At 46.7% G+C, this 6,545-nt stretch overlaps 1 pseudogene; it reads right to left on the bottom strand.

The window, feature by feature from the left end:
* Nucleotides 1–5,889: 5,889 nt before the first annotated feature.
* On the bottom strand, nucleotides 5,890–6,007 carry LOC126261252 (5S ribosomal RNA; annotated as a pseudogene).
* Between the last annotated feature and the right edge of the window lie 538 nt (nucleotides 6,008–6,545).

Below are 6,545 nucleotides of genomic sequence, written 5' to 3'. Positions count from 1 at the left end.
AGTGAAAGCAACAGACTTTCTCATACTGCCTCGGCGGCGCCGTGGCGTCCTGTCACTTGATGTTTGTGCAGAAAAGGCAAAAATTACATCCTCTATTATTCGCTGAGGACAGCAATGATGCCATGGCTTCCTCTGCCATAAGTGAGAACAGATGTCGGCTCTGTCAATAATAACATGCTGCAGGCTACAGCAAATGTGAGGAGGCTCGCCTCTGTTAATGAGATTCACCGACTCCCTTCTGCCGACAAAAAGGAGCCGGAGACCCCACAGGAAGGGCACTTTTCCAGCGAGAAAAATGCATTGCTTTCCTATTTACCAAATCTGTCCAGTACTCACAATAAAATAGCCACAAACAAATGGCGTAAAAATGAAACAAAATTGCCTAGCGATATGTGACAGAGAAGAGTGGTTAATCGACAACACCATAAGACTGCAGCACGGGATGACCGCCACCTTGTCCGCATGCACATAACTGACAGACAAGCTTTTTCCACGATGTTGGTTCGATGTTAGAGCACGGCATTGATTGTGGACATCTCTTCATCGACGGTTCGGCGCCATCAGCTGTTACCTAGACAGATGGCACACATGATTTGCATCAGCAACCAAAACACCTCAGACTGCAAACTACACGTGAACGCACTCACCAACGTGAGGAACGGAAAAATGTTATCTTCCTGGACAAATTTAAGTTCAACTTATCCTACAGTGGGGACTTCATACGTGTTAGACTCAACTGTGGTGAGCACAATCGGATAGGCTGCATTGTTCAGTGGCGTAGTGGACAAACGCCAAGTGCGATGTGTTTTGGCGTCCTCACCCATAGAATTAGATCTCGGAACAGCAGTCGCTGCATCAATGAAGTTTTAGAGCCCGAGGAAATGCCGCTCCTGCAGGCAGCACCGCATGCCACATTTCAGCAGAAGAATTCTCTGTCACATGTGATAAGGAACGTGTCATCTTTCTTCGAAGATCGGCTTCCTTGGCAAACGTGTCTAGGACATTGTCGGTCGGCAATTTGTTCATTTTGTTCCGTCTGGAACCACCGTAGTTGCTTTGTTGTTGCAATTACAATCCATGTGACAGTATGTTCACCAACAGCATATCGAGGCCCTCTTTGGTTACATGCTACGATATCTAGAGATTCTGATTTCAGCACAAGGCACTTTCACACTGCACTAAATGGTCAAAGTATATGTACAATACCGCAGTTCTACTTATTTGTAGAATAATCTGCGTAATAAATTTTATTGCAATCACATGTCGTCCTCTTCGTGATGCAATTATCACAAACAGCAATGTAATTGTTAGAGAGGTGCAAATACCAGCCACGTCAGGACGCGGCGTTGTAAGCGGGGCAAGGTAGGTAAGGCAGTGAACCATCATTTGTAGTTCCACTAGACTATACTTTCCCTCTCCAATGGCACTACGATTTTATTTTAAGATATTCAGTCGGATAGGCACTCCGTGATTTTACGATTAATCAACGCCAGGATCTCCGAACATAAGTGGCGTTGCAGTTTGGAACAGCTGGAGAAATCGGCCGTGGTAGACTACGAGTTGTGTGAGATCAAGAACACGATAAAATTCACCGACACGGAAGTTATTGCTGTGGAGAAGAGTTACCACCCCCTCGTTTGGGGAAGTTATAGAAATCTACAGCTATGGCATTAGCTTCAAGAAGAGATAGGTAAGTCTCAAGGAGAAAGGGTGTTGGATTCCTGTGCTGCAGCTAACGACCATTCCAGATAGTAATGGAAGAACCACAACAGTAATGACCACGAAAGCCCTCAGACGTTTTCGCGCCAACACGCCAATAACATATAATCTACTGCTCCGAGATCGACTACAGTCCGCCACCAACAATGGAGGATGGAGCTCTGACATTGCCAGCCTTTCATGCCTGCGAAATGTCAGGAAAATCGTCAAAGAAAGTCGGCCGAAGAACCCGAAACAAAAGCCAACAAAGAGTTTAATCCTTCTCTTCTCCAAACAATTTCGCCAGTTGACCTACACCAGATGCTGCGAAAGACGATTTTTGGTTTTAACTGCTTTCTGGATCTGCACAACAAGTGTAATTTGAGTTCTAATTATAAACGCGTCTAAAAATTACAGACTGCCGTACTTCAGAAAGATAGATCAGCTACTCACTAAAGCAGACAACACACTAGGAGGCGTAAATGTGTCATGACATTCTCGCAGTAGCGTGTTAACAAAAGTCGCAATGTGAGACGGCTCGGCTAGCATGCACACTACAGATGGCAGAAATAGGACAGGTTCTCCGACAAGAACTCAGGACCTTCGGAGGCCTACTGCTGTGTCAGGTGATGGCGGCAACAGAGCGGCCTGGGCCCAGCGGATCCCATTCGAAGCTCAGAGCCATCAGCGCTGGCTGACGGCGTGCATTCCATCACCTCCGACAAACACAGTAGACTCTGCTGTTCTGTTCGGTGACACCCAGTGTGGTCTAACCTTACTTACGACCGACATGTGGCCAAGAAACTGTACCATTAGTATGCAGGATACAGAATAATATTGCCAGACTCTCTCCGGTCGTGCCGGCCGAAGTGGCCGTGCGGTTCTAGGCGCTGCAGTCTGGAACCGCGAGACCGCTATGCTCGCAGGTTCGAATCCTGCGTTGGGCATGGATGTGTGTGATGTTTTTAGTTAGGTTTAACTAGTTCTAAGTTCTAGGGGACTAATGACCTGAGAAGTTGAGTCCCATAGTGCTCAGAGCCATTTGAGCCATTTCTCTCCGGTCGTGTGTGTTGCCTCAGGAAGCACGCTCCTGTCACGTACTCATCAGTGAAAACGCCACGCTTTTCTACACCATTAGCAATACAGCCAGCATGCCACCATCGGTAGAATGGAGGGTTGCTGGTTTTCTAGCGACCTAACGAGAGCTTGTACCACTATTATTCAGCACCCATCTGTAGACTTTGCGATTGTGGCTGACATGCATATAATTCAGCTGGTAGTGAAAATCCGCAGGCAGCTTTTTCTGCAGCATCTGAACTCAATGTAATATTGGGGTTAAATGTGAGGAAGACCACTATACTTCCGCAGTGATGATACCAGACTAACGCTATGTATACAATGGCGGACAAAAAGTTAAGCGCCCAGTAGAGAAGGAAAAATGATATGAAACTCCACGGGTTGAGAGGGAATGTGACGTTATTTCAGTGATTACAAAATGGAGTCAAGTTTTCAATGAACTTGGCAGTCTGAACCCACGTATCAGTATGACTCTGCACACTTTGCGGCCTGGATGCACGCATTGTTCGGTTGGGAAGGGTGTGACCAAGCCGTTGTTTCCTCTCCTGAGGAAGCTGGTCCACATCCGTTTCAACTGCTCGTTCATATCCTACATACTGGCAGTGGGACCGAGTTGATACCAGGGCAGGTCTAATCAGGGACAGATCTTGGGCTCTTGGTTGCCATGAAATAACCTCAACATCACACAGAGAGCTGACACACACACTGGCATGTTTGGATGAGCACTGTGCTGTTAAGAACTGGTACAACGATACTGTCTCATGAGATGTAGCTCATTGAGACTCATGTTGTCAGTGACTTATCCTTGTGACATCAGAGTTCCCTCAATCACTGCCGGAAGTCATAACCGATGGTTCCCCCCACCATGAAGCCAAGAGTAGCACGGCCGAGCCTTTCCAAATTATTGGAAGATTGAGATCTCTTCCCTGGTCGCCGTAGTACTAGCCGACGATTGTTACCCAGGATAGAGCAGAAACGCAGTTCATCGCTGAACCCAATGCGGTGCCAATCGTCAGCAGTCCATACTACTCGGCCACGGCAGCACTCCAAACACAGCCGTTTGTTTTGAGGTGGTAACGGCATCCTATGTGCGGGACGGTAATTCCCTAGTCTCCGACCAATGTTGCTGCATAACACAGAATGTTCCAAGGAGTCCATTGTTTATCTTCATAAGACGCCGCAGATGTGAATGGGTTACAATGTTCTTCGTACGCAATACGGCGATGCCTCCTTTTGACGGTCGGACGTTGTCGACAGAAACCTTGACGATGAGTTTTCCTGTCCTCACGGCCCCCTGTTGTCCATACTGTGACATCCGAATGATTCACAAATCTGAATATTGCTCGATTCTACCAGCTGGCCGAAGGGAGAACAACGACGAGGCCTCTTTCAAACTCTTGCAGCTGCTGATAACGCTCTCACTATCCCGCAGTATCTTCCTGTCCTTCCAGTTATCAATCAACATTAGAGCGTTGATCACGTCCCTTATATACCCTACCAGGTCTAAGCACGAACAACAGTAATGCCCTCTGTTCAACGTTCTACCTGCAACAGAGAATTTTTAACTCTAATCATTTACATACTCGCCGACGTTGTGTTCGTGTACGTCGTTACAATGACAGCCGACCATACACTAAGGTGACTTAAGACATGGGATACCTCCTAATATCATGTCCGACCTTCTTTTCACGCCATGTGCAGCAGCTCGACATGGCATGGACTCAACAAGTCGCTGGTAGTGCTCGGCAAAAAAAAAAGAAAAAAAAATCGTCATGCTGCCTCTACAGCTATCCATAATTGCGAAAGTGTTGGTGGTGCAGGTTTTTGTGTACGTACTGATCTCTCGTTTAGGTCCCATGAATGTTCTATAGGGCTCACGTTGGGCGATCTGGATGGCCAAATCATTCTCTAGAACTATCCAGAATGTTCTTCAAACCAATTGCGAACAATTGTGATGTGGAGAGATGGTGCATTGTCATCCTTAAAAATTCCATTTTTTTTTTTTTTTGCTTCAAATTGTTTCCAAGTAGCAGAACATAACCATTTACAGTCAATGAGTAATTCAGTTGGACCAGAGGACCCAGTCCGTTCCGTGTGAACACAGCCCACTGTATTATGGGACCACCACCAACTTCCAGAGTGGCTTGTTGACAACTTCAGTCCAGTGGTTCTTGGGGTTTGTGAAATAGGGACTCAGCTAACCAGGCCACGGATTTCCAGTTCTCTGGGGTCAAACCGATATGGTACGAGCCCAAAAAGGCGTTGCAGGCGACGTCACGTTGGTAGCAAAGTGACTCGCGTCAGTACTCTACTGTCATAGCCCATTAGCTCCAAATTTCGCCGCACTGTCCTAACGAATAAGTTCCTCGTACGTCCCAATTTGGTTACTGTGGTTACTTCACGCGGCATTGCTTGTCTGTTAGCACTGAGAACTCCACGCAAACGCGATTGCTCTCGGTCGTTGAGTAAAGGCCGTCGGCTACTGTGTCCTCCGTAGTGAAAGGTAATTCCTGAAATTTGGTATTCTCTGCACACTATTGACATTGTGTATCACGGAATATTGAATACCCTAACTATTTCCGAAGTGTAACGTCCCATGCGTGTAGCTCCAACTACCATTCCGCTTTCAAAGTCTTTGATTCCCGTCGTGCGTCCATAATCACGTCGGAAACCTTTTCATGTGAATCATCTGAGTACAAATGACACCTCCGCCAATGCACTGCCCTCTGATAATTTTTGTACGCGATACTAAAGCCATCTGTATGTGTGCATATCTTTATCCCATACCTTGTCACCACAGTACACATGCTGGATAATTCCCTTATTTCGCCAGGCAAATAATCTGGGATAATGTGTGAATAATTGGCATTGTGCCAAATCTAATAATTCTTGACGTAATATCTCTCTCCTCCCGCACAGGCCATGAAGGCCCAAAGGTACCGACTGGCCGCCGTGTCATCCTCAGCCCCACGGCCGTAATTGGATGCGGATTTGGAGTGGCATGTGGTCAGCACACCGCTCTCCCGGCCGTATGTCAGTTTCCGAGACCGGAGCCGCTACTTCTCAATCAAGTAGCTCCTCAGTTTGCCCCACAAGGGCTGAGTGTATCCCGCTTGGCAACAGCACTCGGCAGACCGGATGGTCACCCATCCAAGTGCTAGCGCAGCCCGACAGCGCTTAACTTCGGTGATCTGACGGGAACCGGCGTTACCACTTCGGCAAGGCCGTTGCCCCGTGACGTAATATGGGTGACTTTAAATCCCTTCCTGAGCGCCACGCACATGCCGTTGCTGATCAAAAATCTTTAGGAAGACATGATGTCCGTTATTAATGACAAATGGGGCTATCGCGGCTGCAGCTACCTCTATCCATTTGGAGCTTCGGCCGTTTTTTTTTTTTTTTCACAATGTGTTAAGAATATCGATCATGTGCTGCATTCACATTACTGTAACATAAATATGCACTGTTCATTCACTAAAGGGCGAACAGAGGCTGTCAGAACAAATTAAGCCTTGTAGTCAGTGAGTGATCAGTCGTTAGTGGAGTCAGGTCTTCGTCGTCACAATGCATAGAATAACTTTAAATCCTTGTAATTTGAACAAGAAACTGTTACCGAGTGCCTTTAAATGGTATTACATGCCTTAATAATCTTGGAATTTTGACAATTTCTTTACCTGCAATATCTACATATACATCTACATACATACGCCACATGTCACTGCACAGTACATGGCGAAAGGTACTTCGTTCCAATATTTGCTACTTTCTGT

Source organism: Schistocerca nitens, chromosome 5 (genome assembly GCF_023898315.1).
Source record: "Schistocerca nitens isolate TAMUIC-IGC-003100 chromosome 5, iqSchNite1.1, whole genome shotgun sequence".
Classification (NCBI taxonomy): Eukaryota; Metazoa; Arthropoda; class Insecta; order Orthoptera; family Acrididae; genus Schistocerca; species Schistocerca nitens.
Note: the sequence above shows the minus strand (reverse complement) of the source record. Positions and strands in the feature narration are given on the sequence as shown.